The sequence below is a fragment of the Sciurus vulgaris genome (genome assembly GCF_902686455.1).
Source record: "Sciurus vulgaris genome assembly, chromosome: 13".
NCBI lineage: Eukaryota > Metazoa > Chordata > Mammalia > Rodentia > Sciuridae > Sciurus > Sciurus vulgaris.
The window spans coordinates 96,204,818-96,213,449 of record NC_136474.1 but is presented as its reverse complement, the minus strand read 5'-3'; positions in this window follow the sequence as shown (position 1 = coordinate 96,213,449).

Genomic DNA, 8,632 nt, shown 5'->3' with positions numbered 1-8,632 from the left:
GATGAGGAGGTGATGTCGGGTTCCAAGTAGAAAAGGCCAAAAGCCCAAGTGTCGAAACTGCATAAACTGAAAAATTCCCGACGGTTTCTGTTCCCAGCCCCCAGCCCCTTTCTGATCTACACCAAGGTTCTCCAGGTCTTCTGGGGTCATTTCCGCTGTGGGCCTGTCTGCACCAGCTCACTCCGAGCGAGATGTGGCATGGGAAACCAGGATCCCAGAATCCCCGCCAGCCCGTTTCTGCGGTCCTGCAGACGCGTGAGGAGGCCACGCTGACCTGCTCTTCCCGCCCGTCCCTCCCTGCAATGTATCGGATGTTGCCAGCTGTCACACAGGGGGACAGGGTCTCCACCAGTCCTGTACCTGAGGACCCACTTCTGTGTCAGCAGCATGTCCGTGTCTTGTGGCAGAAGTGAACTGAGACCCCAGCTGACAGACTCCCACAGCAGGGACATGGGCCTGGGAGCTGGGCGAGATCCCCACCCCTGCCCCATTGCCGCCCATTCTCCCGTGGGCAGCTTATCATGGGTGGCAGGGTCCCAGGAAGGCTGGTGGAGACTGGGGAGGCCGGAGGCCACGGGCTTTGCCACTTGCACCCTTGGGGCCTGAGCCCCAGCTCCTCTTGGGAGTCCTGCAGCCTTTCCTAGTGGCTCTGGGCTCACTGGCCAGGCAACCAGTCTACCAGAGAGGGGAAAGTTAGTTTTCCACCAAAATGGAAACAAATGCTCTGTTTACTGTGGAGACTGTGCAGGGTATAATTACCCAACACACAGTGGTTTGCTTGCTGAAAGGGAGCTTTTCATCTCCTTCCTCTTATGTTGGCTACCGGGTTCATGCACTTCCCCACCCACCCTGGAGAATTCCCTGTGAGACAGTGACTCTTAAACAATCTGTATGAAGTTCAGGTTTGTTTTGATTTTTATTTTCAAACCCTTGCAAGATAATGCTTTTATATAGTGCAATAAAAGCACGGTGTGTATCAGTACTTAATTGTTGTAGTATGGTGGTGCTGGGATTGAATCCAAGGGCCTAGCACACGCCTTGGCAAGTGCTCTGCCACTGAGCTACAGTCCCATCCTTAATATTTGTGTTTGTTTATTTATTTATTTGGTGTTTTTTAGTTACATATAACATCAGGATTTATTTTGACATGATTGTAAAACATGGACTATAATGTGCTCTAATTTGGTCCGGTACTTCCCCCACCCCGTTCCCTTACCTGGACGCTGCTGATCTTTCTGCTATTTACTTTTGGTTTTGATTTTTTTAATAGTTCGTGTCCTGTGAATGTACATGAGGGTAGATTCATGGATGCACCCAGGGAAGTCAGGCCAGGTTGATTCCACTCGTCTTCCTTCTCCTGTCCCTTCTCCTTCCGCCTAACCCCCCTCATCAAGTTTACCAATCTTTCTTCTATTTTGATGGAGTCCTCCCCCTTTCATTTTTTCTCTTTCTTATTCTGTCTCCTTCCCCAACCACTATGGGTTTGCTAGGTTTCTCAGAAAACCTTCAACCTTTGACTTTCTGAGTCTGGCTTATTTCACTTAGCATGATGTTCTCCAGTACCATCCACTTACCTGCAAATGCCACAATTTCATTCTTCTTTATGGCTGAGTAACACTCCATTGTGTATATGTACCATCTATCTGTTGAAGGTCACCTAGGTAGGTTCCACAGCTTGACTACTGTGAATTGTGCTACTATGAACATCGATGTGACTGCGTCCTTATGGTATGCTGATTTGAAATCATTTGGATATATACCAAAGAATGGAACAGCTGGATAGTATGGTGGTTCCATTCCTAAGTTTTTGAGAAATCTGCGTACTACTTTCCAGAGTGGTTGCACTAATTTGCAGCTCCACCGACAATGTACCTTTCCCCCACATCTTTGTGAGCATTTATTATCATTTGTATTCTTCATAATCGCCATTCTGACTGAAGTGAGATGAACTTGAAAAACTTGACACCAAAAAAATCCAAATAATTAGTGGGTGAAAGAACTAAACAGACTCTTCTCAAAAGAAGAGACACAATTGGCCAACAAATATATGAAAAAATGTTCAACATCTCTAGCAATCAGGGAACTGCATCTCAAAACCATTTTTAATATTTTTAATGTGCCAAGTGAGATGCTTCTTGGCCTAGTTGAGCATAGGGGAAAACGTCTACCTCAGTGAATTCTGTTTTACCAACACCACAGTAGACAGACTCTGTCAGACACATGCTGAAGGGAATTGAAAAGCTTATAAAGGCAAGTTAAATTTTATCCAAATTAAAGCAAGCCGTGCATTACCATCCAATCCTTTGTCAGAGGCCAGTTTTCAAAATGTATCCTGATGGATTATGGTTAGAATGGTCTTCTGATGACAGAAACAACTCCAGGGGAACGTCTGGTCAGCTTTCAGAGGACACATCTCAACACCTGGCAGGTTTAACACGCTTCTGCATGGAGATCACAGGGGGTCAGTCCACGTGAGTTTGTAGACACCTGAACTGATCAGCGAGGGGTGGACTTCCTGGCCTTGCCACATGATGTTGCAATCATTTACAGACACTGCCGACATTGCCAGACCTCCTCTGGGTTCTCCTCTCCTCACATGAGGTGAGTGGCTGAAGGTTCAAAGCACGCCTCCTCCTGGAGCAGCAGCCTGGCTTCCCAGGTCCTGCCTGGGCAAAGTCCCAGCCCACCCAGGCCTCTGGTGACTCAGGACAAACACTCAGAACAGCACCGTAAGTTATCAGAAGAGCAGCAATTTTTGAACTGGATTCAGAAGCTGTTCTTTGAATAGCTGGAGGTAGAGGAATTGGCTGAAAATTTCTAAAATCTGTGAGCGTATAAAGGAACGTTTGATTTGCTGTGCTGGCTCCCATGCTTGGTGAGTGAATGCCACTCTGTCTCCAACATCGGTTAGTTCAGGGGGTGAATGGTCCCACTCCCTGCCCTGCTCCCCATCTCTTCCGTGGCCCATCATGAGGGGAACTAGACATGGCTGCATCTGAGGCAGGAGGACCCTTAGCCAACACGCCAGGCACGGAATAGAACCTGGGGTGGGCCAGGTCTCCTGATGCACGTGGCCCGTCTGGACCCTGGCCAGGGCCTCTGCCCCAGCAGGATGGGTTCTGCAGCACAGGGCCCGCAGAGGCCCCCGCAGAGCAGGCGCAGAAACCCAGGGAGACAGGAGGGGTGCCGTGCTAGCTTGGCCTGGGACGGCCGGTGGCTCCTCCTGAGTGGGGTGGCAGCACTGTCACTGTTGTGTGTGTCATTGGTCCGTTAGAACACAGCCAGCTGCACCCTGTAAATCCAAGCACCAGGGACCGAGGCGTTTGCTTGGGGGCCGGCCCTCGGCCCCACTGTAGGAATCTCTCTCTTCCGCCATCTTCCGGTTTGGCCACCCTGGCCCCTGGTGCTTCAGGAAGAGGCAGCACTAATGCCTCCGGCGGTCTCTGCTCCAAGGTGTGGGAGGCTCGGCTCAGTGCAGACTTCCATGTGCTCCGCCTCTGGGAGGCCATTTCCCTGCTCGGTCCTGAACCTGTGAAGGTGTCACAAAGGTGTTTGGGCCAGTGCTGTCTGAGGGAGCAGGGAGAGGCATGCGCCCTTAGCTGTGGGTCAGGGTCTGGGTGGGGTCCCTTGCCCCGTCCTTGTCCTTGTCCTTGTCCCTGCCCTTGAGGGCGAAGAGCTTTGTTTTCCACAGTGGAAGTCTGAGAGAAGCAGAGCACTGCACACGGGTGGCTCAGGACACATGATCACTCTGATTTTCAAAGTTTTTTTGAACATAAAGAGACTTGAAAGGTGCACCTCAAAAGCACAGAACACTCGGTAAGGACAGAGGCCCACGCGGAGAGTTTCCAGGAGAGGGCCCATGAGAATCCCCGCACCTCCCTTTTTAAGTTGTTCCAAAGCAGCTTGTGCACAGGTTTCCACCTGAGCAGTGAGTTTTTTCTGAGTCACCTTGAGCTGCCTTCACTATTCAGCCCCAGCTGGACTGGACTGGCTGCTGTATCAGGGCAGATGGACTGAACTGGTGTGGAACGGTCAGCAGGTACTTACAGAAGGTTCTGGAACTTGGAGCCAGAAGCCTGGTCTAGGTCTAGGAATCAGCTCTTGTGACTTTAAACCTTCCCTGGCCTCAGTGTGCGAATGTTCTCCAGGGAGCTGAACAAGACGTGTAGGTGAAGGGTGCAGGAGGCGGGAGATCAAGATGCAGCTGCAAGGTTTCGTCTCCTCTCCCTCCTCTGTGGCGGGTGGATTCGCACATTCACTGGTGGGCCAAGCAGAACTCCAGCCTCCACCGCTGCCACACCTGAAATCACCTCTTCATGATGGTGTGGGCCCTGTCCATAGCTCGGGGGCCCTCGTGTGCTCCCACGCTGCCCTCTAGCATGAAGGTCTAACTGACCAGGAGGGAGGAGTGAGGAGGAAGCTCAGGGCCCTGCAGGCTCTTGTCTGCTCGCGATTCCCAGCAGGGCGCACGGAGGGGGCTCGGGCGGTTTGCACACTGCACTTCCGGAGGCCCGGACCCTTGGCTGGATCAGGGCCACGCCCTTCTTTAAAGCCGTGTCTTCCAGGGGCCCGACTCCCAGAGCGTGGGAAGGGCACCGGGTCCATGCAGACAGAGCAGCTGACCTGCAGGTGCCACCGCCTCCGGCCAAATTCCCCTCCGCTCAGCCTCCCTTCCGCCCACCTCCCCTCCGCCCAGCCTCCCCTCGGCCCAGCCTCCCCTCGGCGCCGTCTCAGCGGGTCAAGCCTTCTGTGGTGCCGTTTTCTTTCATCACAGTTCCTTTCATCCTCTCCAACGTCCTGGCGTTTCTTTGAAGACGGAGATGCAACGGGCGAATGGTCTACGGTGGGCAGGCTACAGCATCCCTTTGGCCAGTGCTCTTCCCCAGGGCTCCTGCGCACCTTCCTTCTGGCCTCCTGATGAATCTTGAATTTGGTGATTTTCCTTACAAAATTTGCTGGACTCATCTCCAAATCCCACTGTGGCCAGCTGTCTGCTGAGATCGGGGTCCCAGGAGTCTCCTGTGTCCACCCTCCTGAGGTGCAGCTCTCTGCGTGAGATGGACTCTGGGCGCATAGCCCGGGGTGGAGGCTGCTGGCAGCAGCCAGGGCGTGAAGGCCCTCCTGGGTCTCCTTTCTGTGGAGTCTCCAGATTGTCCCGCGTGGCCTCCAGTTCAGGAGCAACTTGTGACTACTGAGTGCACCAGCAGTCCTTGGAGGAGCACTGTGTGGGGGGCATGCGGCCCACAGGTTTCACACAAGGGGTCCATTTCCACAGCTACCGCTGACAGACAAGGGCACAAATGTTTCAGCTTGTGCTTGAGGAGTAAGGTCAGCACAGCACGTGACCTTTTGCTTGGAGCAAAATACACATGACTTAAAATTTACCTCTTCACCCAGGATGGGGGGAGTCTCCCCAGACAGGGCGGGGGTTCCATCCAGGACAGAAGGAATTTAGTGAGACACCATCGCGAGAAGCGTGTCCTCTGCCAGTCAGCTTGGCGATGACAGAAGATGCCAGGAGACTCTTAGCGTCCAAGCCGCAAGTGTGTCTAAACAGTGAGCAGAGGTCAGACTGAAGCCCTGCCTTATACACTCACACTCACACACATACACCCACACGGCAACACCCCCACACACAGGTGTGCATGCACAGACACAGGGACACTCACACGCATACAGAGGTATATGTGCACAGACAGACACACACTCACGCGCACACAGCCCCACATACAGAGGTGTACATGTGCAGACACACACATAAGGTCACTCACTCACACACACACTCACATAGCACACACCCACACAAGTATACGTGCAGAGACACACTCGCACAGGGGCACTCACACACCCACACATACAGAGGTGTATGTGCATAGACACACACACCCACACAAACAGAGGTCTACATGCATAGACACACGTATAAGGGTACTCACACACGCTCACACTCACACACATACATACAGAGGTGTACATGCACAGACACGCACAGGGACACTCACACACATGCTCACATTCACTCACACATACAGAGGTGTACGTGCACAGACACACGGGGCATCACACACCCACACATAGAGGTGTACATGCATAGACACACAGCTGCACTCGCATGCACTCACAGCACACACTCACATGCACGTGTGCGCTCACTGTTCCATGTCCATGCACATGCAAACTCACACACTCACACTCACAGTACACGTCCACACGTATGCATATTCAAACTCACACCAGTGCCATCACCAGCACGGAGAAAAGAGTGCCAGGCCCTAGGAGGTGTGCCTGTCCTGGTCAGTGTCACCATCACGGGCGGTGGTCCCTCCAGGACAGTCACTGCTGTGCCCAGGACTGTTCCCCAGGCTCATCAGCTGGCGGGAGGAAATCCCAGAGGCGTGAAGCACTAGCGTGTCTAACTAGCTCGGTTCCGTTCTGAGTCCGACCCAGGGAAGCTGCGGTTCCAGGGCCTCCTCCTGCTTTCTCTCGCGCAGTCTCGCGCTCACCGGGCCGGCTCCAACCTCTCTGCCTTCAGCTCTGCCTCTGGCCAGGATGGAGAGGCCCAGGGAGCTCGACACGGATATGCACCTGGCCGCCTGCTCAGGGCGCCAGCCCAGCAAGTCCCTGTGGCCTTCAGGAGGTGCACAGCGGGACAAAGCCCGTGGCCAGGAGTTGTGACAGCCTTTCAGAGCCTTTGGTGGGATCCGCTGGTACCCGAAAGCCCAAATATGGCAGTGGACTGGGGTGGGGGCCAGTGTGTTCCTCCGAACCTCAATGCTCTATCACTCCTGGTGGGAGCTGAGGGGTTTCTAGACAGGTGCGGGGGCGGGGGGAGGGTGGGCGGGCACCGTGAGGTGCGAGACCAGCGGGTGCAGTTGTGACTGGATTGGGGTACCCAGTGGAGACCCCGCTGCAGATGGCCCAGCTCTCGGGTTCTGTGTGGGAGAACTGAGGCAGAGGGAGGCCAGGCCTGACAGGGAGAGCCCTGCATTCAGCGCCGTCTGGGAAATAACGGCCCTCTCGCCTTCAGACGTTTAGAGCAAGAGCCGGGGACAGGGCAAGACAACGGACCTGGTGGGAAAAGCAAAGCTCACCGGAGTGTGAGAGCTGTGGCTCTCATTCATGGCGGCGGCTCAGAAGTCCAGGACGGAGCCGTTCCCAAAGCAGTGTCTCCACTGAGAGCAGCTTACAGCCTGGAAAAACTCGCCATGCTCTTCCTAACAAAGTGCGCACGAAGCCTCTGGGGAGGCGAATGGCCAGTTCTCCTCTTCACTGCCTGACACATCCTGGTCCTCGAGCTGAGCTCTGGGTCACCTGGAGGAAGGACAGGTAGGCAGCCCGCTCTCCTGGGCCCCGGGCAGGAGCAGCCGCCCCCCGGCCCTGGTGGGGAGGCTTCCCACTCATGGTCAGCTGTGGGCAGCAGCCTGGGACGGCCTTCCTTCCCAGAGCCCGTGCTCAGGCCACGTCCCAGCCGGTGCCTCCAGCTCGCTGATCTGTGCCTCTGGGGCGCAGCCAGCCTGGCCCACCCCACAGGGCACTGTGACCCTCCTGCTGCACAGAGGGGCCGTGCAGGACGGCCTGCACCTGACTTCTGGTGAAAAGCGCCTCCCAGCACACACAGTCTCACACACCCGTGCACACTCAGCTGCACACACGCACACCCAGGGTTCAGTCCTCAGAACCGCTCCTGCTCCCCGTGGCTGCAGTGCCTGCCGTCAAGGATTCCGCTAACCAGGGGCCTCTCATCTCCCACCTCCCTCCCAGGCGGGAGTGACACAGCCCCGTTTGTGAGCGCTAACTGGCACCCACTCCAGTAAGTAGCACTCGGTCGAGTCCCTGGAGATCTTCCATCCACGGTGAGATGACAGGAATCTGCTTTGAGAGCCACAACCTGCGACCAAAACGAAACAAATAAAAAGCTGGCAGGGCCGAGCCCCAGTGCAAGGCAGCACGCAGCCTGTGCTCTGGGACAACCTGGTGAGCTTGTGGGAGGCCAGCAGCATGGGCCCAACCCGCGGTGTGGCTCAGCACGCCTGTCTTGTCCACCCGTCTGCCACCAGCGCTGGCCCAGCTGTCTCTTCCACTGACCTGCCTGCTGCCCAAACCTCCGGTGGCCCAATCTGCCTGCCTCTGTCCATCTCCTCCCGTGTGGACTGAGGTGGCAGCTTTGTCACCAGTCTCCACAAACCTACCCTTCAGTGGAAAAGCCCAGGGTCGCGGCCACAGTCAGAGTAACTGATTTGCAGTGGAAATCTGATGCCATAATGTCCCTCCTTAACTTAGTTCATCTGACGTGCTGCTGAATACCTGCCGTGCGTGCGTCACCCTGGGGACAGGTCAGTGAGAAGGACACACAAAACCCCTCCACCGGAAGGAACTGACATTCAGGGCCAGAGGGACCAGGGCAGGCAGAAAATAAACATGGAGAACAAACAGCGACTCACGTTTGCATGGGTGGGGTGCATGCTAAAACCCCTGAGCACTCTGGAGGCGCAGGCTGGGCGGGGGGCTTGCTGGACACATGGGGATGGAGTGGGCAGGGCCGTCAGAGAAGGCAGTGTCTGTGGAAGGCCATGTGATGGCATGGACGTGAGGTGTCCCTCAAAAGCTCATGTGTGAGACAATTCAGGAGCGT